Source organism: Terrapene carolina, unplaced genomic scaffold (genome assembly GCF_002925995.2).
Source record: "Terrapene carolina triunguis isolate 2854851 unplaced genomic scaffold, T_m_triunguis-2.0 Scaffold166, whole genome shotgun sequence".
NCBI lineage: Eukaryota > Metazoa > Chordata > Testudines > Emydidae > Terrapene > Terrapene triunguis.
In genome coordinates, this window is record NW_020664517.1 from 585,770 (window position 1) to 613,148 (window position 27,379).

At 50.5% G+C, this 27,379-nt stretch overlaps 1 protein-coding gene across 2 annotated transcripts in view; it reads right to left on the reverse strand.

The window, feature by feature from the left end:
- LOC112103248 (serine/threonine-protein kinase H1) overlaps positions 1-9,312 on the reverse strand; it is a 66,175-nt gene extending 56,863 nt beyond the window's left edge. Inside the window, exon 1 of one of the 2 annotated variants that reach the window (XM_024194911.2) lies at positions 9,244-9,312. The gene's annotated coding sequence lies outside the window, so the exon portion shown is untranslated. Of the gene's footprint in view, positions 1-5,908; positions 5,957-9,243 lie in introns of those variants that run through there. The other variant, XM_024194912.2, reaches the window with a different exon arrangement.
- Positions 9,313-27,379: the final 18,067 nt, after the last annotated feature.

The window sequence follows — 27,379 nt, forward strand, 5'->3', positions numbered from 1 at the left end:
GCAGGCCAAAGCAAGCCCTAGAGGAGACCCCAACTGGGGTTAGAAGAGAGACCCCCGTGGGTCAGCTAGTACATTTCCTAGCATTATGGTAGGCCTGAGCAGAGTATCCCTAATATGACAGTATCCTCTCAGAGAGGCAAGGTGGGTGAGGTCATATCCTTCATTGGACCAACATGAATTGGTGAAAGAGAGATGCTTTCCAGCTACACACAGCTCTTCTTCGGACCTGAAGAATAAAAGATATCACCTCACCCACCTGGTCTCTCTAATATCTGGGACTAACATGGCTACACTGCAACAACAATGGAAGGTAGCCTCTTTTGTGCAGCTTAGGCTTTTGTAAGGCACCCATCACCCTACTTTCTGGGCATTATTTGTAACCTCAAATCTCTGAGTACAGGAATGCCACAGCCTCCCTTGGAAGCTCTCTCTTACTGAACTCTTCCTAAACTTTCCCCTCATATTTAACTGGGAAACTGTATCTTAAATCTGTTACTTCTCATTCTGTCCTCGCTGACTAGTGATAGCTGATACCTGTCCTCTATATAACACCACTCTACCAGTAGGTCATTGTCTCTATGCAGTCATCTTTTCTCCATGCCAAGATCCCTTGAATATTCCCAACAGCTCTTATTTTCCAAATCTTTGATCACTTTAGCTGGTTTCCTCTGAACTTTCTCCGATATGCTTGTTTTTGTTTTTTTTTAAATTGCTGCCCAGATCTGAATACAGCCCTCCAGCTAAGGCATGAGCATCGTTGTATGGAGTGGAAGAAATCCCATGCTTCTTTCAGATGTGATATTCTATTAAAGTAAATGTGGTTCAACAATTACCTACTCTCGGCTACACCTGCCCAGCCATTATCCCCTATTCTATAACAGCGCATTTGATTATCCCTTCTGTACCTCCACTGTTTTCTTCCCTTAGTAGAATCTCCTGGGATTCATTTCAGCCCACTTCACTCATTTACCCAGGCCAATGTCATCTGTTTCTGTCCTCCCAGGTATTGGTGATCCCTTTCAGCTTTGTATCAGATTAAAGGATGGTAAGTGCATTGACTGCTTCAACCTCCAAGGCTTCAACTAATATATTGAATAGTACCAGACCTAGAACGACCCCTATGGAAAACCCATGATATCTCCTAATGTATCACTGACCTATTCATCATTACTCTGAGCTCTGATTTTTAAGCACTTGTGTAGCCATTTTAGAAGACAGAGCCAATGAGAAATGTTTTCTGTGGAGCACGTGGTATTATTCACTTTTGTCATTAATCTCTCATATGGAGTCTCAATCACAAATGCTGATGGGATGTTGTGTGTAGGATTCCAGCCTCACCTGTACCCAATTGGCACAATGAGTTGCTGTTCAGAAGGTGCAACCTCTACACTGCAGGTGCAGGACCATTTACAAAATGATTTAGGTCTTTTACACACACACAAAAATCACTTCCCTATGTAGTAAACACACACACAAGAACATGGATCAACTGGGAAAGAGACAAGGGTGTTGCCTTGTATTAGATTTTTGACTGGCTCACTCAGGGGAAGTGAATTCTGAATAGGTTTCCTGCAAACATGGAAGATGATGTTTCCATGTACGTAACCAGAGCTCTAACACAATTACATTGCACATTGCCTGTGTAGAGTAGACAGAAGTGTGCAGTCTTATGCTGGGAACTATGAATCTGTGAATGTGGCTAAGTAGGTGAGTCCTTAAAAAGCTGATTTGAAAACAAGAGCAAAATGAGTTTGTACCCTGTTTTGTGATATACAGAGAAGTCCTAAAAGATCTCCACCCTCAAATAAAAAAAAAAAATAAAAATCTTCTGCTTCTTTTTTACTTTAGAAATATCAGGAATATCGAGTCTTCTCTTCTCTGTGTTTATTGGAGAACTCCTTGATGGGCCCAGAGTGGTGGACAGGGTGCTTTCTCAGCCTTCCTTCTAATACAGTGGCTCTCAACCTTTCCAGACTACTGTACCCCTTTCAGGAGTCTGATTTGTCTTGCATACTCCCAAGTTTCACCTCACTTAAAAACAACTTGCTTACAAAATCAGACATAAAAATACAAAAGTGTCACAGCACACTATTACTGAAAAATTGCTGCCTTTCTCCTTTTTACCATATGATTATAAAATAAATCAATTGGAATATAAATACTGTACTTACATTTCAGTGTATCGTATATAGAGCAGTATAAACAAGTCGTCTGTATGAAATTTTAGTTTGTACTGACTTCACTAGTGCTTTTTATGTAGCCTGTTGTTTGCCAAGTTTTACATCTAGATGAGTTGATGTACGCCCGGAAGACCTCTCTGTACCCCCAGGGGTGTACGTACGCCTGGTTGAGAACCACTGTTCTAACAGTTAGCAATTGGAGTCAAACAGGTGTTTGTATATAAAGTTTTAAAATCTATTCCCTGCTCAATCACATTTCACTTCTTTGAAGAGTGTGATGTCATAATTCTACTAATAGGATAGTACTCCCATCCTCTGCAGATTCTTCCAGGTACCAGTGTAGACAAGACCTGAATCTCTAATGTAAAGTGTGAGCAGGAAAAAGAAAAAACCCTTTCAGGCTCTTCCCCCCCCCCCCCCATCATAAAAAAAATAAACATACCCATGTTTCCCCCTTTGCAAATTACCTTTAAAGGTGACCTGAAAAGCCTTTGGGAAAAAAGATATAAGATCATAGTTACGTAGACATAAGTATATAATAATTACATGTTAAAACAAAGCCTAAGAGCTAGCTCTCTAACCGCTTCTGCATTTGCCCTAACAACGAGGAGTACTTGTGGCACCTTCGAGACTAACAAATGTATTTGGGCATAAGCTTTCGTGGGCTAAAACCCACTTCATCAGATGCATGGAGTGAAAAATACAGTAAGCAGTATATGTATTACAGCACATGAAAAGATGGGAGTTGCCTTATCAAGTGGGGGATCAGTGCTAACGAGGCCAATTCAATCAAGGTGGAAGTGGCCTATTCTCAACAGTTGACAAGAAGGGGTGAATATCAACAGAGGGAAAATTACTTTTTGTAGTGACCCAGCATTTGCCCTGTTGCTGTTCATATCAGCAGATGCACAGCGGCGGGGCAGGAAAATTCTCTGGTTTAAGCGCTCACAAAGGCAGCCACTCTTACACAGGAAACAGAGAATCCCGAACATAAGTCTTGACAGCTAGGCAAAGGAAGAACCAATTTCAAATGAAATCCATAATTATCTATAACTTTATGTCTACACATTGATCCTGCTCCAAATGGGGGAACAGATTTACTGTTAAATAAATTCTCCTTACAGAGTTCCATTCAAAGCAATCGCTATACATGTGGCTTTCAAGTCTGTTGCAAATTAAAACGAAGCATTCACTTGATCAAACCTGTCTTTCCCTTCTACCCCACCTCCAAGTCTGGTTTAGGATTAATGGTTTGATGTAGCATATTGACATTTTCAGAAGCAGGCAGATATTTCTGCTGCCCTGTCACTAACAGCATGGGAGACATTAGGCTGTATATGGCTTCTGCTGCTATTCACTTAAAATCACATTTAGAAAGTCCTTTCTGCATTCAGATGAAGAGTCACATGGCTCAGACCACAACTGCATTTCAGGCAGCTGCTGGAATCACTTCTGAGAAGAAAAGCAAACTGCCCTCTGCCAACATCCCCCTGCAGCCAGCGGTCCCGGCTCAGTGAGGACATTGACAAACAGACATAACAGGGCTCAAGAAATGAACCAGTTTAACATCTCCAGAGGCTAGGCGTCAAACTGTGGTCACAAGTTAGGCAATCACCTATCCCAATCCCGATTTGCACAGCACAGAACTACTGCATAATTTGGCAGTTTCTGATCTACAGAAGTCCAGGACTGCAAGAGCTACAGTTCAGGGTTAAAGGGGATTGGGCGAGTTGCGTATGGGAAGCCCAAAACTGGAACTGTAGGGTGTGATACAGGCCACTTCTGAGGCGCACTGACAGAGCTGAGGGGCAAAGAGGAGGGTAGGACTAGAAAAAGTAGTAACCATTGCAGCTCAGGACTGTGGTACATGAGTAACCCCAGGGGATGGCAGATCAGGACTGAGACACAGTAGCAGAGCTTTGAGAGAAACTTGCACAGCCCAAGCCCAACCACTACTGTCAGCCATTCGTTTTCAGGAGCACGAATTTCACCAACTAAATTAAAATAAAGTGAGAAGTAACCTTTGCTCCTCAAAGCATCAAATCCCAGGAAGACTCATCATAAATAGCAGAGCAGGACACACTAGAGTTTGAAGACACAAACTGTGCTTGGAGGGGAGATTAGTGAATAAACTCTCATTCAAACCTCATCTCTGCTACAGTGCCAGTCTGCAAGGGTCACCCAGCCCTAAAGAGGAGACACAGTCCTGAGGAAAATGGGTTTTAAGAAGTGCTACTCCAAACACCTATTGGAAGACTATTACACTGGAACAGTCTTTAAGATCAGCAGTTAAGATGGATTGGGGGTGCAGGGGGACATTCAGCGTCTCTCTCTCTCTCTCCACCCCAGGAAATCCCATGGCAGGTTTTAATACTTTCTAATTCCAATAGTCAAGATCTAGTGATCAGAGGTGTTTTATTTTGCGTTAAGAACCAAACATCACTTTTGCCTTTTCACAGGAGCATGGGAAAGTTTTAGTTTTAGTTGCAGTGAAGTGGAACTCGTTCCATTCATTGCGTTGGAACAGAAACTGCTCCCATACCCAGGGGAATGCAGCTTTCACTCCCCACACTGTATTCTAATACACCAGTGAAATCTGCTGCACTTCCACAAGACTTTATGGCATTTGCAGATTAAAACAAGATGACTGGCTAGGAGTTGGAGATGCTGCCTAAACACATTTTGGCAATTAGCCTGATGGTTTAAAATTACTAGTCTGGCTCAAAGTCTGGTGGTGGGGTGCCTGAGCATGCACAGGGGACTATGAGAAAGCTGTTAGCCTCTGTGCCTGATATCACCTCCTACCATCACCCATTGGAACCTCTAGCCAATTACGGAGCATAACTGGCATGAATTGGAGCCCCAATTAGTCCTCACTCAGAAGGGGATTATGGGTAGAAAGAGGAACATTTTTAAAAGGGACACAAGGAAGTAGTTTAGGTCCAACATTCAGTTTGGAAAAAGAAACCAAAGATTTAGAAAAATCTAATGTTGAGACTTTTTAAAATATCAGCGAAAAAAACCTCTTCTATCTAACCTTTCCCTGGCAATATTCGAATGTCAGCTACAGAGGCCATGCCCTAGGGCACAAGAACTAGAAAGGGAAACCAGCTACAGAAAAAGTGAAAATGACCTCTTGAGTTTCACTGGTCATTCTGAGTGAAGTGTCCAAAAGTAAACAAACAGCCTAATCCAATATTCAACCTGAAAGAATATTAAATAATCTCAGATATTATTAGTAACATGGGGTGGATTTTTTAAAATATCATCAGTCCAAAGTGCCTTTAAAGCATGTGAAGAACAGCCAGGGGCATTAAAACGCAGTAGATGCACATTTCAATGTGACAGTCCAATCCAGAGAAATTCAGAGAACAGTCCAGAAGAGAGAGGGACTGTATCCCTGCTTTAGTCAGAATGATTAGTCTAAGCCCACACTCCACTGCTTGTGTGCCATAGTCTGCGTGGAAATGGTGCTGTGGAATATTATATTATCGAATACAGAGCCGAGCAAGAAGAAGCTGTTGCATTAGATAACTCAGGCAATTGAGCAGGAAACACATATTCAGCCTATCCACATAGTTTGGGTGGTAGCTGCATGTTTTAGCCACAGTTGTAATTAGCATAAGCTGGTATTAGTTTAATGCTGTAAAAGCTAGCAACTGCTTTCCTCAGACTAGTAGCCCCATTAAGATCATGTGGGGTAACTGTCAAACGTACTGAGGACTCACCACTTCCATTGATTCACTAAGTGTCCTCAACATTTCCGACGCCAACCCCTACTGATTAATAATTTATTTGGGGGTGCCCTAGAAGAGAAACGCGGAGACAACTGAGTAACCACACTGAGGCTATACTGACAGGCTTTCAGTCACACAAATGAAATCAGAGACATCTCGAAACAGAGTGAAGCAATTTAAATTCACACACACTTTTTCATTGATACACTAATACCAACGTTTGAAATATCAGGGTCTTTAATGCCTACAAACGCTAACACGGCAAAGGATCATCCTTTCATCATACAAGTTCATCTGCAAGGCTAGGTGCTGTTGAGCAGGTGTGATGAGGAACACATCTGTGGAAATCTCTCACTCATGGAAAATCCTACTAGAAGTATAATCTCCATGGTCACTTTGCTGCACGGGGCTGGTATTTATCGATCATCACTTCTGAGGCACCATAAATGTATATGGTGCTTTATGAAATAAGCCACAGTCCAGCCTCAAAATGCATCAACTTAAGGTAGACAAGACCCAAAATATACAAGACTTAGGCATAAATCGACATGCTTGGGACATCTCACTAAAACTCATGCAACCTGAAAATGCAGGAATAAAACGTGTGCTGTTCACATACACGTTACTGTCTCTTTCTTCCACTGCAAAAGTGCTTCTGTGTTCTGCCCTCCCTCTGTGGCTTCTCCGTGGGCAAAGTCCAGCTTCCATGCTAGTATCTGAAGTTGTGCCGCATGTGCTGGAAGTGGGGATGTCAGAGACAGCTCCTGGTCTTGACAAGTTGCCCTGCTTGTTTGGCATGTCTGTTAATGGCCCTAGAGACCATTGGTTATAGATGTCCATACACTGCACTGTGTTGTTGCTAGGATAGGAAGCTTGCTTAGAGTCCATAAGAGGGATGCTGACCAAATAATGCTATATAGAACTCTGCGTAGGGCTTGGAAAATATATCCGATATTAGCGAAAAGCAGACAAAAAGGATAAAGGTTCCTGCCAGCAAAGTCCATGGCCCTCATGCTGGTAAGGGAAACCAAAGACCATTCAGGTTAGGTTGGCTTTAAGTTTTTTGCAACTTTGTCAGGGGAGTCAGATACCACAGTGAGAGTGGTAAAAACTAACTAAACAGACTCAGCTGTTTAAAGCCAGAGGGGACAACTATGATAATCTATCCTGACTTCTCATCTAACAAGGGCTGTGCAATTTCACCCAGTAATTCCTGCAGTTGAGGAAATCATTCATCCCTTCTATGTAAGTGAACACTACTGAGCTGAGTAACTTGTGGTTAACTATAGTATTATCTTTTAAAAAAACATCCCATCTTGATTTAAAGAATTCAAGTAATGATTAATTTAACATTTCCCTTGGGAAGCTGTTCCAGTGATTTGTTATTCTCACTGTTAAGATGTTGCATCTTACTTCCACTTTGATTTTTTCCTCTAACATCAGCTTCTAGCTATCAGATTTTGTTATGTCAGTGTCTGTTAGATTAAAGGGCCCCCCAACATCTCAGCTTCTCTTTGTGTCAGTACTTATACTGATCAAGTTGCCTCTGAGCACCCTAGGTTACTGAAGATTCAATCTGTTTAAGGCTCTCATTATAAAGTGGATTTTCCAGACCTCAGATAATTTGTATGACTGTTCTCTGAACAGACCATTCCAGCTTTTCAATATCCTTTTCAAGTATGGACACAAGACCTGAGCACAGTATGCAATATAAAGAGGTAATACCACCACCCACCCTCACTGCTACTGCCCTGTTTGTACCAAAAGGTAGTGTTTACCCTTTTTACCATAGCATCACACTGGGAGCTCACATTCAGTTACTTATCTCCAGCAATATCCCAAATCCTTTCCAATCACTGCATTCCAGAAAACTGTCCCCTTTCCTGTATGTAAACTGTATGTATGAAAACTGTCCTCCATTCTTTGTTCCAAAGTGTGTGACCCTGCATTTAGCTGTATTAAAACATATTTGATTGCATTTAATGTATTTCTTTATGACTGCTGGGTCCTTGTCATTATGTGCCACCCCACCAGTCTTTGCATCATTTGCATAATTCATTAGTATGATTTTATTTTCTTTTTTGTCACAAATAAAATATACTGAACTGTGTTGGGTCAAGAACCATTTGAACTAAAAGATTGCTATGTTAGCCAGGACTGCTTCTGTGTTTATTTTAAATTCTCCCATACTAGGACATGTCTATGCTTGCTTTCTGTATCGGGACTAACTGAACATGAGTGATTATAAAAAAATTGCTTTAAAAACAAAGTCTAGGGGTTTCTTCCATACGTCAAAAGAGAAGGAACTTCTTAAAAATGTTCAGAGAATGTTGATGGAAGGAGGTTGTGCCTAAGCCAAATGAAAGAAGACACTTGCAGAAGCACACAGTTAAAGTATTTCATTTTGATACAGCAACCCCCAAACACTGATTGTTGCTATGTCTGGATGTGCAACTCTCCCACTGACATCCTGTTCCCCCCTCCCCGCCCCATCTACCACATTATGTAAAAACAGACCCATTGCACAAACATCCATTAGAGAAAGACAGTAAGAGCTGACTTGTACGTCATTTCTACCCCACACAAATCACGCATCTTTGGGACCGAGGGACAACTATCCCAAATAAATAGGAACAAAATGAGAGTCTTCTGCTGTTTCCTCTCCTATTGCAATAATCTAACTGTCAATGACAAGCTTTTTATCCCCGCTACCCACATGCTATTAGTGCACCGGTTGGGAGATTTAACAACAGTACTTATCAGATGGGCCGAATCACGGACACTGCTCCAGCTCCATTGCTGCCACCTGCGCTAACGTTGGCTCCCATCACTCGGAGCCGAACCCCCCCCCGCACAACCATCCAGGGCTTGGCGGGGCCCCCGGCGAGGCGGCTTCGCAGGGTGTTTGTACACCGGTTAGAGCCCAGGGGGACTCCCGTGGAAACCCTTCCGGGAAGGCAGCCACGCGTTCCCCGATCACAGCGGGAGCTTCTGCCGCCCGGCCCTGCGCTCAGGGTCCTGCCCGTCTGAGGGCCCCGGAGGCGCACCTGGGAAGCCGCTTTCCTTGCCGTGGCGCTGGGGAGGCTCAGGGCGGACCCCGGCGCACCGGCGGGGCGAGGGGCCGGGGCCGGGCCCGCACTGACAGGCCGGGGGGGGGGGGTCGCGGAGCGCGCGCCACACGGGCTCGGCGCGGCCCCGCCGCTGAGGGGCGACACGGACAGAGCGCGGCCCCGAGGGAGGACGCGGGCCCCGGCGCGTCCCTGAGGCAGGTGGATGCGGGGCCCCGAGGGAGGCGGCCCCTGGGGCCGGGCGGGCCCCGCACTCACCTCAGCCCACGGCGGCTGCGGTTCCGGCCCAGCCTGGGGGCTACGGCCCGGCGCTCGCGTCATCACGACGTCACCACTGCGCGCCGGGGACGCCCACGGGGCGGGCCTGCTGCCCCGCCCTGCGATTGGCGGGCGGTCGGGCCCCGGGGTTCACGGGGCAGAGGTTAGCCTGGCTGCCATGGGAACCGCTGATGGGACGGTGTCCCCGGTCCCTCGGCAGCGCTGCGCCCAGCCCGGCCTGGGCCCCAGGAGCGAGCCGGTCCCTCCCCCGGCGGGTTCCGGGACCCCCGGAGCGATGCGCGGGCCCGTTAAGGGGGCGGATTGCGGGGACTGCTGCTCCCGCTGTGCTGGGGCCGAGCCTGAGCCCGCCCCCCGAGAGCCCCCCCCCCCCCCCCCCAACGGCCCACTCCCTCCCGGAGCCGCAGCCCCCCGGCCTGACCCGCCCCCAACACCTGACACACACCTCCTGGCCTGACTCATCCTCCTTAGGCCTGACCCCCAAAGACCCGATTCCCCCCAAACCTCACCTGCACCAGAGCCCACCAAAGCCCTGAGATCCCCCCCGAGCCCCAATGCTCAGGAGCCCTGAGCCCCGCTGAGTCTTGGCCCACCCCAGCTCCCACCCCTGGGCCCTGACTGTTCCCCCCACGGCCATCCCTCCCCTCCCCACCAGCCCTCACACACACCACCCCCTGGCCTGATTCTTCCCCTTCCCCCCAAAACCTGACACAGCCCTGTCCCCAACCCTTAAATCCTGACACCACACACACCCCCAAGCCTTGACACACACACCCCTCCCCATCCCCTCCACACAATTTTACCCCCCCCAACCCCACATTTTAAAAGACAGCTATTAAGATAATGCCAATACATACATTTGTGGTAAACAAATAAAAAAGAAAGCTGTGGTGCTACTGTGATTTTTTTACAAGAATCAATAGAGTCTCCAGTTCAGGGGCTGGCAAGTTGAGGAGGCAGCTGGTTTTAGGTTAGATTGATCGGAGTTAAGATGTTCTGTCACTATGACGGTTGTTGTTAGTAGCCCTGAATTAAGACTGGTGAATAACTTGAATATAAACCAACACAGAACATATTCACCAACTCGGCTACATCCCAAAGGCCGTGGTTAGGGCTCCGTCCAACTCCCATTGTGGGCTGTGCACACTGGCTCAGCCCCTTCCTGAGTCAGTGAGACTCAGGGAGAGTTTGGGCAAGAAAATAAATGAACTCCGAGGAAGGACTTCAGAGCCTGGCTGATAATTGTTGTTTGTTTATTTATTAGCTTTATAGCTCCCCATCATGGTCATCTCTAGGTGCCAGTATGTAAAAGGGTATAGCCTCAGTGCCTTCTAGGAGAGGAGCCAGATTCTCTCTTCCCCAGGATTTAAACCACACACTTCTCAGAAGATCTGGTGTGGTGGCTCCTTATTGTATTATTTATATTGTGGTTGTGCTCAAAGGCCTATCAAGGCTGAGACCTCATTGTGTTAAGCATGGTACAGCTGCCCTGGAAGACAGTCATTGCCCTGAAGACTCTCCGGAAGTAACGTCGTCAGGGTTCTGCAGCTCATTGCCAGAAAAAGAGAAGTCTTGCAAAGTGCCCAAGTCTCAGATCCATGGGGCCAGTGATACACCCCAGCTATTGAACAGTCTCTTTGAAGAACCCCTTCAGTGTGCCAGACCCCCAAAGGGTCTTGCTGTTCTGTCAGGGTAGGCCACACAGCTTCACCGCTCCCCTAGACTGAGCTGTTGGGCTCCAGCACTGAGCTCTGCCCAGCAAATATAGACACCTGGTAGACACTTGTATGCTCTTCGGGGACTAATGCACCCCAGCCAGTATTTGCAGTGAAACCTTAAATAGCCTTTTCTGAACAGAGCAGAGTTTATTAGGTGGAACACAGTGCTGGAAATCGTTAGGTTGGCATAGAGATAAAAGTCAAAGCATCGTCCATTCTAGTCAAGCCACAATTCAGCAGCCAAGCTGTAGTGAGCTCCATTGTCTGACTCCCTTCATCGGTTCCCAGATGAGAGAGCCCGCAGCTTCCTCCAGAAGCCACCTCTTTATTCCCTGCTGGACACGTCTGTCCTTTGTTCTCCCAGGCTGGGCCATGCTGAGGTCAACCACCCCTCTCTTTCGCTGGAGCTTCCTGATGTTAAGTGTCAATTCGTGAGTCACTGGAGCGTGCGTTGTCTCTCTGGACCCATTGTTGATCTGGGTCAGTTTCAGCCAGTTCCTGAAGGACTATGTCACATCCCTGTCTGGGTGGAATGAACAGACACACCTATGTCTTAGTCTGCCCTGAGAGCAAACAATCATTTCCCCCCACTGGGTAGCAATGTAACATAATGGGGGGAAACTGAGGCACACATAGGATTCATAAAAATATTCCCACTTTGTCGCATCTCTTCCTCCTGCAAGACTGAACTACGCGGGTCACTTTAACCAGTGACCAGGGGAAGTTCAAACCCACACATGCTATCCATAGATGCCACAGGATATTTCTCATCTTGGTAGCTATCCTACCAGGCACTTCCAAGATTCTTACAGCACAGTTTCTAATTAACCAAACTTACAGTTTCCAGTATCCAGTTCAGAGCAGTTTCACATCCTCCCTTAGGTCTGGTCTGTGAGGTAATACTAGCAGGGGGCACATGGAGAGTTTTCATGCCGCCCCATACCCTTTTGCCACCCCAAAAACCTTTGGGTTTGAAAGTGGATGAAGTCCTGACCATCTTCCAGTGAGTGATGAGGGCAGTGACCCCACATTCCTCCATGTGTCAGCCATCTTGGCTGCACCCTGGGGTGTCTTGACTCCTTGTTTGGGGTAGGAAGTGACCTCCTGAGCATTTGGGTGGGAGGTGGTCAGTGTATATTTGTCCCCCTGCAAGGGGAGTCAATCCAGCCTTATCTCTGAGGCTCTGGCATCCCAGGGTCTGGTGATCCAGGCTGCCCCCAACATTGGCAGGCCCCCTCTGGAGTTGTGTCTCAGTCCCAGAGCTGTGCATGTGCAAGGAACCCATTTCCCCTTTTGGGGTTAATGTATTGCCCTCACCCCCAGGACAGAGTCTCCCCCACTCCCAGGGGGTTCTGATTCTGGGTCTCTTGGTTAAGAGAACCCCACATGACCATGGCGACCCTCTGACCGGCTGTCTGTTACCAGTAACAGCCTTCCAGCTGCTTTACCCTTCTATGGGCCTTCTCTCACCCCTGGACAGGGGGCAACCATGTCTGGCAGTTCTCCTTCCCTGCGTGTGTCTCCCCACACTCAGCAGGGGGCTCAGCTCTCTCTCTGCTTCCCCAGTGAGGGTTGGCTGTGAGCTTGCTGCTGTAGTCACAGCATCAGGGAAGTTACACCTGAGGCAGTGTGACACATCTCCCATGTGGATTGGACAGTCATTCCCCAAAAGGACATCAAAGCTGATATCCTGGAGAAAAAACGGTTACTCACTTCTCGTAACTGTTGTTCTTCGAGATGTGTTGTTCATGTCCATTCCAATCAGGTGTGTGCGCAAGTGCACGTTGGCCGGAAGATTTTTCCCTTAGCAGCAGCATCCGTCGGGTCGGCCTAGGTGCCCCCTGGAGTTGTGCCCTCATGGCACTCAATATAGAGCCCTGCCGACCGGCCACCCTCTCAGTTCCTTCTTGCCGGTTACTCCGACAGAGGGGTAGGAGGGAGGGTATTGTAATGGACGTGAACACATCTCGAAGAACAACAGTTACGAGAAGTGAGTAACCGTTTTTTCTTCTTCGAGCGCTTGTTCATGTCCATTCCAATCAGGTGACTCCCAAGCGAAATTTAGGAGGTGGGGTCAGAGCTGTCCACTGATTGGAGTACTGCTCTTCCGAAGGCCGCATAGTCTCTGGCCTGCCGAGTGATTGCACAGTACGCGGCGAAAGTGCGTATGGATGATCACGTTGCTGCCCTGCAGATTTCCTGGGTGGGAACTTGAGCCAGGAATGCCGTCGATGAAGGCTGCGCCCTGGTAGAGTGAGCTGTTATCGGGGGCGCGGGAACCCCTGCTAGATTGTAGCACTCACTAATACAGGCCACAATCTATGATGACATGCGTTGGGCTGAAACTGGCTGACCCTTCATCCTGTCCGCCACTGCCACAAAGAGCTGGACCGACTTTCTGAACGGTTTCGTCCTCTCGATGTAAAAAGCCAGCGCTCTGCTGACGTCCAGAGTGTGGAGCCTCTGCTCCCTGCTGCTCGAATGAGGTTTAGGGTAGAAAACCGGGAGGAAAATGTCCTGGTGGATGTGGAACTGCGATACCACCTTCGGGAGGAAGGCCGGATGGGGTCTGACCTGAACCTTGTCCTTATAAAACACGGTGTAGGGCGGCTCTGAAGTTAGGGCCCTGAGCTCAGACACCCTCTGGGCTGAGGTTATTGCCACCAGGAACGCGACCTTGTAAGAGAGGTAGAGCAGGGAGCAAGTTGCTAAAGGCTCAAAGGGATGCCCCATGAATCTAGAGAGGACCAAGTTGAGGTCCCAGGCAGGAACCGGTTGGCGGACGTGCGGGTACAACCTGTCGAGTCCCTTCAGGAAGCGGCTGACCAGAGGGTTAGCGAAAACCGAGCGGCCCTGTACCCCTGGATGGAAAGCTGAGATGCAGCCAAGTGCACTCTTATAGAAGGCAATGAGAGACCCTCCTGCTTCAGGTGTAGAAGATAGTCCAAAATGTGGGGCACTGAGGCTAGCATCGGGGGCGAGTCGCACTGTGCCGACCAGATTGAAAATCTCTTCCACTTGGCAAGGTATGTGGCCCTCGTCGAGGGTTTTCTACTGCCGAGAAGGACCTGTCTGAACTGGTCTGAACAGGAAAGCTCAGACGGATTCAACCATGGAGCTTCCATGCTGTGAGATGGAGCGACTGCAGGTTCGGGTGTTGGAGACGTCCGTGGTCCTGTGTTAGAAGGTCCGTGGAGAGTGGTAAGGTAATCAGGGCTCCCACGGACATGTCTAGGAGAGACGTGTCTAGGAGAGATGGCTGACAGGGCCAGGCCGGTGCTATGAGAATGACCCGAGCATGGTCTCTGCGGATCTTGAGCAGGACCTTGTGAAAAAGCGATATCGGTGGGAAGGCGTATTGAAGAGGCCCCCCCACCCCAAATGGAGGAGAAATGTGTCCGCTGTGGAACCCGGTCTGTGATTCTGGAAGGAGCAGAACTGCTGACACTTCCTGTTGCGTCGTGTGGCGAAGAAGTTGATCAGGGGACATCCCCACCTCTGGAAGACCGAACATGCAACGTCCGGGCAAAGGGACCACTCATGACTGCGGAATGACCTGGTGACGTGGTCCGCCAACTCATTCTGGACCCCGGGGTGGTTCGATGCCTGTAGGTCGACTGAGTGTTCTACACAAAAGTCCCATAACTTGAGGGCTTCCTGGCACAGGGGAGAGGAGCGTGCACCCCCCTGTTTGTTGATATAGAACATCGCAGTCGTATTGTCCATCATGACCAATACACATTGTCCAGTTAGATAGTGGCGGAATATCTGACACACTAGGTGCACCACTCTGAGCACCGTGCGAAGTACCAATCGGTCCAAAGTGATATGGGCCCATGCACCGTAGAAGGGGGATAGACGGGAGGAAAAGGTAAGGCAGGATAGATCCAGTCTCTGGTCTGGAACACTGTCCTTGATCGCACCTTCAAAAGGCAGGTTTAGGGCCAGAGGGTGGTTTGGGCTGGCCAGAGCCTTGACTAGCAGAAGGGTGTTGCCTCCTCCTGCTGCTCCTGTTCCTCCTCTGAGAACCGTCTGTCACGGACTCACAGATCGTGCCCACTCATCACACCGTCCTGGCGGTTCTGTTGCTGGAACCTTTGAGGAGGTTGCGGGCAGAAGTGTTTCCGCTGCGTGGCAGGGGTGTGCAGGCTCAAGGATCTGAGGGTGGCTCAGGAATCTTTTAGGCTGTGGAGCTGTTTGTCTGTCTTTGCTGAAAACAGTCTCACCCTCAAACGGGAGGTCCTGAATCATTTGCTGGACCTCGTAGGGTAACCCCAAGACTTGGAGCCAAGCGCCATGCCTCAAAGCCACCCCTGTCACCATCACTCTAGTGGTGGCGTCTGCAGCATCTAATGCTGCCCGCAAGGAGGCCCAGGAGACTAGCTTCCCTTCCTCCACCAAGGCTGTGAACTCTGACCGGAAATCCGAAGGGACGAGCTCCATGAACTTTGCCATTGCTGCACTGGTGTGGTACGAGTACCTGCTCACGATGGCCTGTTGGTTAGCGATACGGAGCTGCAAACCACCAGTCGAGTAAACCTTCCTACCCACAAGGTCGAGGCATTTAGCGTCCCTATTCTTTGGGGAGGGACGTTGGAAGCCCAGTCTCTCCCGCTGGTTAGCTGCATCGACCACCAGCGAGTCCAGAGGCGGGTGGGAGTACAGATGCTCGAACTCTCTGGAGGGCACGAAATACCGCTGTTCGTTGCGTTTGACAGTAGGTGGCAAGGATGCCAGCGTCTGCCACAGGGTCTTAGTGGTGTCCACAACCGTCTTTATACGGGGCAAGGCTATGCGTGAAGGTCCCGAGGGTGCGAGGATGTCCACCATGGGATCTGCCTCCTCTACCACCTCCTCAGCCTTGATGCCCAGACCCTGGGTGGCCCTGTGGAGCAACTGCTGCAAGTCTATGTTGTCCTCTAACACAGGGGCTATGGCCGTCCCCGCCAACCCTTCGTCCGGCAACGAGGAAGAGGAAGCGTGTGCCGGTAGTGGAAGCTCCCTACCATCTGCCCCCCAGGGGTCACGTGACTCCCAGGGCAGCGTTGGAGGAGGTGGTGCCGCTGACAGTGCCGGGGCCATCGGCATCGGAACAGGCGTCGGCATTGGCATCAGTCGCACCCGAGGGAGCTGGGTCGGCACGCTCACAGGAGCTGCTGAGGTTGGGGGGCCCGGTGCAGACATCGGTACCGGGGGCCATAGGTGCCTGCATCGACGTCAGAGCCGAGCACAGTGCCGGAGTTGACGATGGAGCCAGAGGCAAAGGTGTCGGGACCGTAGGTCCCGAGGGCAGATGTGCAGCAGAAGGTGGCACGAAAGTGGCGGAGGCCACAGAAGATGCTGCTGAGCATGGATCCTGGGTTCCTCCCTGGCCCTGGTGAAAAGCCCAGGGGGTTCAGAAGGGCCACTGAGGCGGATTCTGCCACTGCAGAGGTCATGCCTGGGGCTCTCTTCTGTCTCTACCAGACCTTGATCTACGGCTTCTGCTCCTACCAGAGCGATAGGAGTCAGACTCTGACTCCAAGGTCTCAGACACTGAAGACCATGGAGGAGCCAATCCTCAATGCCTCAAACGTCGAGAGCTTGGGGACCGGGAAGGCTCTCTGTCAGAGCGGGTAGGCGCCGGTGGACAAGGTGAGGGGAAGCGTCTCGACATCATAGCCGGCTTCCCTTACAGTGCACGGGAGGACACGGCTCCATCGGTGCTGAAGGTTTCTCCCTGGCAGGCGAGAACGGTGCCGTCAGGTGGAGGAGGTCCCAAGCAGCCTGGTACGCTTCTGGTGTGGACGGGAACTGTAGCTGCTGCATAGGTGCCGGTGATCGAGGCGGGGCCAGACTCAACTGCCGCACCTGGGCAGGAGTCGACATGGCCCTGGAAGGAGATCCAGAGGTGTGGCCTGCCTGAGGAGCTGTGATGGTGCCGAGCGTCCCTGGAAGAGTCCTTCCTCGGCTCTGAACTTGCCGATGGTGCTGGGCGCTCCGCATCGAGGATGACGCATTGGGGTCGGGTCTCTCGAGCCCGGGTCAGAGTGGGGGTGTAGAGCTGCCTCCATGAGGATCACCTTGAGCCGCTGTTCCCTTTCTTTAAGAGTTCTCGGATGGAACTCGTGGCAGATCTTACAGTGATCTTCCTGATGTGTCTCCCCTCGGCACTGCAGACACGACGAGTGCGGGTCACCCTTCGGCATGCGTTTGGCGCAGGCCACACAGTTCTTGAAACCCGGGGACTGCGGCATGCCACAGCGACAGGAACCAGAGTAGGGGGAAAACCCCCAACAAACACTATACTAAACTCTAGTAACTCTAACAATGCTAAGAACTAACTATATACAACCGAATAGACAGGAAACTTACTGAGCAAGAGCCAAGGAAGTTCCAGCCCCCGTCACTGGCGGTAAGAAGGAACTGAGAGGGTGGCGGGTCGGCAGGGCTCTATATTAGGCGCCATGAGGGCGCGACTCCAGGGGGCGCCCAGGACGACCCGACGGATGCTGCTAAGGGAAAAATCTTCCGGCCAACGTGCACATGCATGTGCGCGCGCACACACCTGATTGGAAGGGACATGAACAAGCACTCGAAGAAGAACCCCAGCTACCAACCACCCTGATCCTTCCTGTATCTGCTAGGGATCTGAGCCACAGGCAAGGAAAATGGCATCACATTTGGAACCTTAACCCAGGTTTCACCTCCTTTCAGCATTCAATGGGGTTTTACCACACAGGCTTTGACAAGGGTTCTCTCTGTCCCAGAATCTCTCCACCCCATGAATGTCTTCCCATTAATGACTCCCTCCCCCTCCTACTGGGGGTTAGAGGAGTCTGAGCCCAGGAGAGCACAACAAGACATGTATACTGGAGCGGGAGCCAGTCTGCCAGCATACTGTGCCCCAGAGAACTGGCTGTGTGCCTGCTTTCCCTCAGAAGTTCACACTCTGAGCCGGAGCTACAGGTTGCTTTCTTTGTTGGACAGAGGGTGGCTAGCTCTTCTGTCCCAGGTAACCCGCATTTCAGCAGCCATTAGGCATTTTGCCCAGTTATGCCTAATTGCACCTCAGGTCTTTGGGATCTCTTGCATGTTATATACCCCTGGTTTGGGTTTACTCAAATCCCACTGCTGGGCTCCCCTTGTGACCACCTGGGGTTTATGCAGGAGCCAACCCTGTGCCCTGCCCACCTGTAACCAACCCCCTCGCAGCATCCGCTGTCACCTGAGTGCAGAGGCTAGGGCTCCCTGATGGACAAACAAGGGGCATGCGATGGAATTAATTGTAGCACCAGTTTATGGACACTGCTCCCAGGGACTGAGTCAAATGCGGGGCCAGGATTTTGAATAGGGATGGGAATGTTCTGACCATTACGGACACTTGTAGGTATCTGGGCTAAGGCGAATCAGAGCTCCTGGGGCAAGAAAACCTCTTTCACTCACATCCAGCACTTCACAGCTGCCCAGTTCTGAAGTGAGAGGTTCTGCTTGTCTTTGACGCACCAGGCTGGGGGAAAGACACCGAACTAGCTGGACCAATGATCTGATCCAGTCTGGCAAATCCCGTGGTTCGTGTGTGTGTGACATACCAGGGTCCAAGTCAGAGCGGGGGGCGGGGGCTGTGTCACCCCTGCCCTGCAATCTTGGGTGCCTTACAATGCCTTACTGCAGTACCTCCCACCTGGGCCGCTCTCAAACAGGCTTCCAGCCTGCAGGTCACACCCGGTGTCTGCCAGTCTCCCGCTACACCCTGTGTCTGCCAGTCTCCCCGCTACACCCTGGCTCTCACCAGCCTGGGTTATTCTGCAAGGTGACCCCAATACACCCGTAGTCCCACTTCTTCCCCCAGAAATGCATGTCCTACTCTGCCCAACCCTCTCCTGGACAGTACAAATATATTCAATCCATTATCCCTTTAGGGGAATAATATGCCAGTTTATTACCTTAAATAGTCACCCAGACACTTCAATTCAAACACACTAGATTAGATAAACCAGTAAAACAAGTTTGTTTACTACAAAGTAATTTTAAGTGAGTACAAACAATGAGGCATAAAAGTCAGAAATGGCTACAAGAAAAATAAAGACAAAACACTAGTAGCTACTTAAGACTCTATCTTAGTTGCAAAGCAAATTTTCTCACCACATGCTTCCAGCAAGGTTACTGACCAAACTCTTCAAGTCAGAACCCCTCCCCCAGAGTCCAACAGCTGTCTCTTTTTGTCTTCTCAGGTGCAGGGAACAGGGAGGGGAAGGGGTGCCTTGAAGTGTTTGTCCCTCCTTTTTATGGTTGTTGTCCCTCTCTTGAAAAACATTTCCAGCTGAGACCCAGGAAACAAAGAGTCTATGTGGAAGGATGTTCCCTGCTGTTTTTTTCAGCTGTTTGAACTTCTTTTGTTTCCCCTACCTCATTGATGACTCTGCTTAAATGCCAATTAAGGCAAGCACACATTCCTTCCTTTGTTTAGGACAGACCTGACTTCTGCCTGGTCAGGGCTGTGGGTTTTGGAACAATACTTTTGTACAAAGATTATTACAATAGTGTGCACGGTGTGAATACGGGGGTGTATTCCGTCACACCAATGAAGATCTATTAGTGCTGTGTCAATGGGCTGCTTGAGGGGGCTGTCAATCACAAGTCTGATTTCCTCTCGGGTGGAAAGCACTGGTGGTAATCGCTTAGCGCCGTGCTGATCAGATCTGTGCCTCACACTGAAGCTACACAGATTAAAGTGTCTCTGGTACAAATAAGCAGCGTGACTTGCTAGCATTCCATATTACATCAAAGCAGTTTACACCTCGCCTCCCTGAAAGGTTTAAGGAATGATCAGACCCCAGTTCTCCTGCGGCCCCTGTTCTGTTCCTGTACTTGGAGCAGGAATGAGGAGGAGATGGCTTTAAGCCCTGTTTGTGCCCTAAGACACATCTAGGTCCTGCCCTGCCCCAGTGTAAATTAGAGCAGCCCCAGCTAGTTCATGCTCTGGTTGCAGTGGCCCCCTAGAGGTTGAACACTAGCTGCAATACAGCACACTGCTGCCACTCCCCCTGCATCCGAGGCTGCGAGAAGGGCTGGCATAGCCAGGGTGCAGTCCCCTTATACTGGAGGTAGTCCCTGGGAGCCCCTTCACGCTGCTGACACAGTATAGGGGCACTAGGGGTGGAAGAGAAAATGGAGCCCACGGTGTGTGGTCAGATGAATCTAGATGTACACCTGTAAGGGAATCTGGGCTGACTCAAAGGGACTGTTTGGGTAGCACTTGAACCAACCCCAGGGGAATTCTGCCCTGCTTGATCCCGCTTCCTGCCACTGTGAGACGCCCACTGCTGCGCTACAACACAGTGCCGGCCGGGTGCATCAGCCGGTAGGAAATGTGGGAAACAGCCCTGTAATGAGCAAGCTCAAGGTCACCGCCTGCACAACAGGGTGGCGGCCAAGAGGGATGGATTCATGTTCAATTAAAATCTGCTTAAAAAAAGCAATCCCACTTTACACACGCCCGAGTGGGGAAATAGTCCAGGAGCCGAGCTTAGAACAGTGTCGCTGGGTGCCAGCGTGGGGTCCTGCGCCGGAGGTGAGGCTGAATCAGCTGTTCCCTGCCCATGTTTGGAGCCGTGGGGATTTAGGCACAGCGGAGATCCCTGAGCAGTCGCAGAACAGGGCCAGCTCCGGCCTGCTGGAGTTTTCCAGGGCTACTTCTGCGCCATGACACTTCGTCATCAAGACGCAATCTGCAAGGGTCGCCTGCGTCTCTCCATAGGCTGGAGGACCAGCGAGATTCCTGCCTGAATGTGCTGGTATCTACCATGCCATGGGCATAGCAGCCCCATTCCCTGCACCCACGGCCATGTGAGCCAGTGCACTGAGTTAGCACAGCAGCATCACAGCTGTGCAGAAAACACACTGGTGGGAGTTCTGCCTTTTTGCGATGGCTCTTCTAGGGGTGGGTTGCCTGGTAGACAAAAGCAAAGCTCCAAGAGGAGCCCTTGGTGGCGCAGGCAATTAGCGAGAGGCTCCGGAGCCATTCGTCGCCCGGTCAGGGACCCCAGTCCTTGCCAGGTTGACAATGACCTCGCCGCTTTGCCTCCCGATGGTCGGACGTGGGGTTACTGTCCTGCCCTTTGCAGCTTGCCGTGGAATCATTTGGGGGCGGTTGTGACGCCTCATTGCCTTGCAGCGTGATGGTCTTCGCACACAATGGCATGCCGGGGCATTGTGGTGAGCCAGCTTAGCGGCCTGGAGAGGAGTCTGTCCCTAGACTATTGCAGCTCCTCGTCACGGTGACATTAGCAGGGCCCCTGACAAGGACCAGTCAGGCCATGAAGACTGGACTCCCCGCCCCTCCTGGAGGTCCCTCCGGGCAGAGGCAAAGCACATGGTGGGGGCCATGTAAGGGAAACCTGCCCTGCCCCTGCCCAGGCTGGACCTGTCATGAGGCTGACGCGTGGGCTTCATCCCCTAGAGCAGGGGGGGTTGGGAGCCCTCAGAGGGTCGCGAGGTTATTACATGGGGGGTCGCGAGCTGTCAGCCTCCACCCCAAACCCCACTTTGCCTCCAGTATTTATAATGGGGTTAAATATATAAACAAGTGTTTTTTAATGTATAAGGGGGGTGGCACTCAGAGACTTCCTATGTGAAAAGAGTCACCCACCAGTACAAACGTTTGAGAGCCACTGCCCTAGAGCTCCCAGCCCAGCCGCAGGAAATCCTGGGCAAATAGAAGAAGGATTAAAAATTTGACAACCTAAGATGGGGAGGGCAGTGGTGGCTGTGACGGCTCGGGCCTCACGTCCCTGCTCCACGTGTGGCCGCCTCTGTCGCACAGCTGCCTAGAATAGTCTCACCATCTGCTTCCCAGCCTCCCGACAATGGACTAGCCCCCGATTTCCCGCTGCGATTACAAAAAGTGACTTTATGCATCAGCTCCTTTTAACTCTCCCGTCTTTCCCCTCTGTGTGTACATATATAAAATTCAGGTTTGGCCCTTAGAAAAGAGAGAGAGAGAGATAATGTCTGCAAAGCATTTAATCTTCTGCCCGAAGAACAGCAGAGAGCAAATTAGGATCAACTCCAATTAATTTGCCTTGATGGGCAAAATCTGGAGAGCAGCCATTTCTAGGCATTAAGAACAAAAGCAGAGCGCGTAAAGTAGGTCGCAAAAGTTTCATAACCAGTGAGAGGGGCTTTCGCCACACGCCTAGCGTACCAGAGCTGCCCAATGCCCAGGAGGGGTGAACCCACAGCTGGTTTCACATGCAGCACCATGGCCCCCACCACCAGCCTGGGGCTCCGAGCCAGCAGGGCTCTGCACTGGTGTTCGAGGCAGGGAGGACACGTACCTGCCTTGATCTGGGGAGGAAGCCAGGCTGTATTTCAGTCGGGGCAGATTTAAGGGGAAAGGCTGGTGGGCAGATGCCCTGTGTAGGGCCTGACAGCATCATCCAGTGTGGGGACAGGGCTGGGGGAGGAGGAAACATAGTTCCGTTTTTGCCCTGCACTGGTGTTTGCTTTTCTCCTTCATCCCAGTGTCGCCTTGCAACTTGTCCTGGTTCGTCTCTTCCCCCACGTGCCCCTACCTAGCTCCCAGTCACCCCAGCCCCATGCTGAGGCGGTCAGCCTCCTCCCCTTCTTGGGCTCTGAGCGCCCCATACACAGACTCCACCCAGCCTCCCCTGGGTCAGGTGTCTTGGCTGCCTCAGCCCCTTGCACTACGGTATTCCTTCCCCCCATGGGCACTGCCACTGAGTTCCCAGCCCCACCCGTGGTCCCTCAGCCCCCTCCTTCTCCTGCCCAGCAGCCTGGGGTGGCAGCAGGGGAGGAGCAGTTAGCAGCTGAGCTGGTGGGAAAATACCAATTTTTGTTTTTAGATAAATTTTGGGGAATTTTTATTTAATTTCCCACCATTCTTGTTTTGTTTCAGAGTTTGTTTGTTTGTTTGTTGGGATTTTTTTATTTTTTCAAATCACATGTTCAGGAGAAATGTTTCGGTTTTGAAACCCCAGCCCAGAATTGTTCTGGTGTCGTCTTGGTAAAACAGAAAAGTCCATCCAAAATGAACAGTTAAAAAAAATAAATTATAACTAGCCTCCCCTAGAGATGGGCAAAGGGAGAGGCAGGGCCAGGGGGAGACCCACTGACCCCCAGCCAGCTCCTACAGATCAGTGGGCTTCAGCCCTTTCTGTACATTACCGGGGACGAGGCCCATAGGGCATTTGCTGATCTGCAGCCCATGATTTCTGAGCCCATTTGATGGGGCTCCGAGGGGGTCAATTAGCAAAGCAATTCAGCCTTTAGCAGCTGCTGGAGACTGATCCCCTGCCATGGGATAGGGTATTAACCTGTTTGAACCCACATCCTCATCAGGGAACTAGGGCCAGGATATAGGAATTAGTAGTAGCCCTGCATGTCACCCCTCTCTGACACAGCTCCCACTGCTGCCAACCCAGCTCATCCCCAACACAGCCTCTCCCCCTTGGAGCCCCCAGCCGGGGGAATCTAGAATCATTTGAATGGCTGTAATCAGGCGCAGACTCACCCCTGCGGCACCTCCTGCTGGTCGTGTCGGGAATTAGCTCACCAGCATCCAGAGCACCCTCTGCAGGCCAGGTGTCCCGCCTGTCGTTGGCCCCGTGTCCCTCCCAGACCCCAGTGCCCTTGGCTTGGGTGCTGCCCCCCCCCGGCAGTACCCCACTCTCTCTCTGGGTCTCCCCACCCAGGGAACCCCCACCCCCTATCCCAATATCGCCTCAGTCATGGCTACTGCCAGTCACCATCCAGCCCCCGTGCCCTGGGGCAGACTGCAATCTATCAACCAATCATCACAGGCAACAAGGGGTTTGGACTGGCTGCCTTTACCCACCCTCAGGCTGCCCCTCTGCAGCCCCAATACCTATGTGGGCCTAGGACCAGGCCCTGCAGCCTGGGGAGTTGCTGGCCTAGGGCTTCCCAGCCCCCAAGGCCTTTCCCCAGCCCTGCCTCACTCTAGGTCCCCGGTGAGCTCCCTGCAGCCAGGCCTGTCTCTGTCTCCTGTCAGAGGGAGACTCCTCAGTTTCTGGCTGCCCTGGCCTTCTTATAAGGCTGAGTTGCTCAGCCACTTACCCAGTCAGCCGGGGTTTTGCCCCTTTACACAGCCCCAGCCCCCTGCAGGGCTTTTCCAACCCCTTCAGGGCTGGAGCGGGCGTTCACTCCGCTACAATGGCCTCTATTGATTGCACACTGCTATTCCACCCGGATACGCAAGGGCCAGTGTTAGCATGTAAGCCTGTCTCTTAGCCTGGGAGATAATTTGGGGTGTGATTTTTGATACTTTTATGTCCCGACTAATATGTGTGAAGAAAGAACAAAGACGCTGTGTGTTGCTTCTGCCTAACCAGATGGGGTTTACAGCACCATGAGAAGAGATAAGGAAGAGAGTTAAGGTGTTGCTGGGTATGGTGGGAGTTTAATATATGCGTGTGCACTTGAAGACGGCCTTGACTCCTATCTCAAGGCAAGGTCAAGCAACCCGTCAGGAGGGAGAAGTGGGGATGGGTGGGAGGCATAAGAAACACTAACAAGCCAGAGAAAAGGGGACCCTGGGCGAAACATAACCTCACTCCTTACCCCTCCCAGGGGGTACAAAAGAGGTGGTACCGAAGCCCCCAGACTTACAAACCTCCAAATGGAACATGACCATCAATTGTAAGGGGTGGGACCAGGGTGTGCACTACAGGTATCACTAGGCCTGCTGGGAAAGAGGAAGGGGAACAGCGAAAACTGTAGTGTACAGAGCTGTGGCTATGCTTGCTTGAGTAACCCAGTAAACATCGCATTGCCTGCACTTCGGACTATGGTCTTCTGCTTCCGGTCTGTGTGACAAGAACCAAGGGAGGGGCAAGGGAAAAGCCCTACCAGCCAACACAAAGCTAGACTGTGCTCCCTGCCCCACAACTTGGTTAGCTCCGAGTTAAGACTGACGGGCAGTACCCCGTTCCCTTCCAGAACGCGAAGGGCACCTAGCTTACAACAGTGAAAACCGCCTACAGCCCCACCCCACAGCCTTTAACTCTGCCCCCTGCAGCTGGCAAGTGACTATGCTTCAGCCAGGGCTGCCCTGTAACAAACCGACAGGAGGAAGGAGAGAGCTGTTGGGCAGAGTGCTGCCTGGAAAGAGAATTGGAACTCTGAGCAAAGAAACCACCTCCTGCTGTTTGATTCCTACTGTGTTCAGGGAAACGGGACTTTGTAAATAAACAGGATTGTATCAGAAGAATACTTGACTCCATCCCCAATTTCTTCCCTAATAGGAAAAACCCACAAGACCCCAAATTTTGGATAACTGCTCTGGTCAAAAGATGTAACAATGTCCTTTGACAAATATAAAAAGGGCCTTATGACTAAAATTGGTCCAATGCCTGACACTGTTTTTGGACCACTTATTTAAATAAACTACAGCATTTTGAGGGATAAAATGGATAGTGTGAACCTTTGGCTTGTGTAGATTGGATGAATTATTGTAGACAGCTTAAATTTGTTTTCTGAGTTTATTTTTCGTGATAAATAGATGTCACTGTTTTGATTGCGACCAGAATCATGTTGACCTTACGCCAGTCATTAGAACAGGGCTTTCTAGTATGGGCACATTTCCTGGTGCTCAGTAACCCCTTTGATCATGCTGACATTGGTGAGAGTCAAAGCTACTTGCTTTTCTTTGATCACACACAGTCCCACTGTTGAGGAGAGGAACACACATCATGAGTCCATAACCCTAATAATGTTGCTTAGGGTAGTCTTTTGCCTTTCCCTTATTTAATGCTATTTTCCTTAACACTTCTAAAGCAAAATCTGAGCCTGCAAGTGAATTTTAGAGCACTTTGACATGTCAACTCTTAGACCAGAAACTTTGCTCAGAGCAAAACTCCCAGGTGGAGCCGCTGCAGGCAGAGAGCAATTAAGTGCACAGCTCACTGCCTCTGAAAGCTGCCAAGTACAGGGTTTGAATTCACAGTATCCAGGTAATTCCTAGGGCTATAATTTGTCACCTTGAGCCCCCAACTTCCTCTAACCGCAGCTTGTCTGCAAACACTCTGGCTTGCAACACAGCCCCTACCCAACTGCACAGTGCAAATTATTTTCTCCGGCATGTTAACTTAGCTCAAGCCACATTGTCAAGCTAGTTTTCAAACAGGGCTTCCTCAAAGGGGCAATGGGGTGTCAGTTGCTCGCAGAGCTCAAACCTGAGCAGGTGGTCTCAGTATGGCAAGATCAGAGTCACAGTTTGACCCCCACATGCAAAAACCCTTGTAAGAACCATCACATTTTTGTCATGTGATTTTAAAGTGGGGGGAGGCTATATCTCAGGAAATTCTTGCTCAAATAACCTCAAATTTGGGCCACTAACCCTACCCCAGTCCCCAGGAGGCTCAGCAAAGTTAAAGAAAATCCAAGTAAACATGTGGATTTGAGAGTACTTAGAAAAACTGACTGTTGAACAGTAAGATGGTTTCAACCGCACCTAGTAGTGCTCCATCATAATCCTCACCTTCTTTTCCCCTGGCAGGAGGGCTGAGGCAGCACTGGGACTGATACAACAGTGTCCCCTGATCAAATCCCTTTGAAACCCACTGGCTTGAAGAAAGACGGGGCAAACTAATTGTTCTGTGCTTCCTCCAGGCCTCTGGGGCCCTGGCTTTTCCCACACGTGCCAGCTTGGGTGTGTTGTTTAAATGCTGCACACAGCACAGGAAGCCAGGACTGCTATAAATAATCACTGATATTAGAGCGCCCACTAAAATGTGCCGGTTACTGTGCAGACACAGGAAGACATTCTCATTGCCCAGAAGAATTTACAATTTAAAATCCAGGAGGCTCCGTTTCTAGCTGTGGGCAAGTCACTGCTCAGTGCCCGAATTTGCCCACTAGTCAAATGGTCAGGTCACAAACGAGACGAGGGAAGAGACAGCCCCCCAGTTTTCACTCCGGCCATCACTGCACGTCCGCTACGGAGACAGCAGTTTGCACTCACTACATGCCCTCTTATGTATATTATTTAATCAAGTGCTATCAGTGGGCAGTTCTCATTATGTCTTTCCAACTACAGCCGCTCTCAGTAACAGTTCCCGGTAACTCCTACACATGGATCACCGACCATTCCACTCAAACTAATCAAAACCTGCCGATGCTTAAGTGCGTCCCGATCCGTAACAAGCAAAGCCCGGTGTGCAGAGTGGAGCGTGCGACCGAGTGGGTACACGTTACACGCCTGATTCTGAAAGCAGCAGAGCTAGCTAGCCAACCCAAAGAGGAACTGCTTTGTCTGGACAATTAGTCCCCCAGTGCCGGGGCCCCGTTAGCAAGCCTGGCTCTTGTAAGATTCACATCCTGCACAGGAGCCGTTTTTCAACTTTTACAATGGAGTCAGAGGAGTACAGGTCTCCTATTAC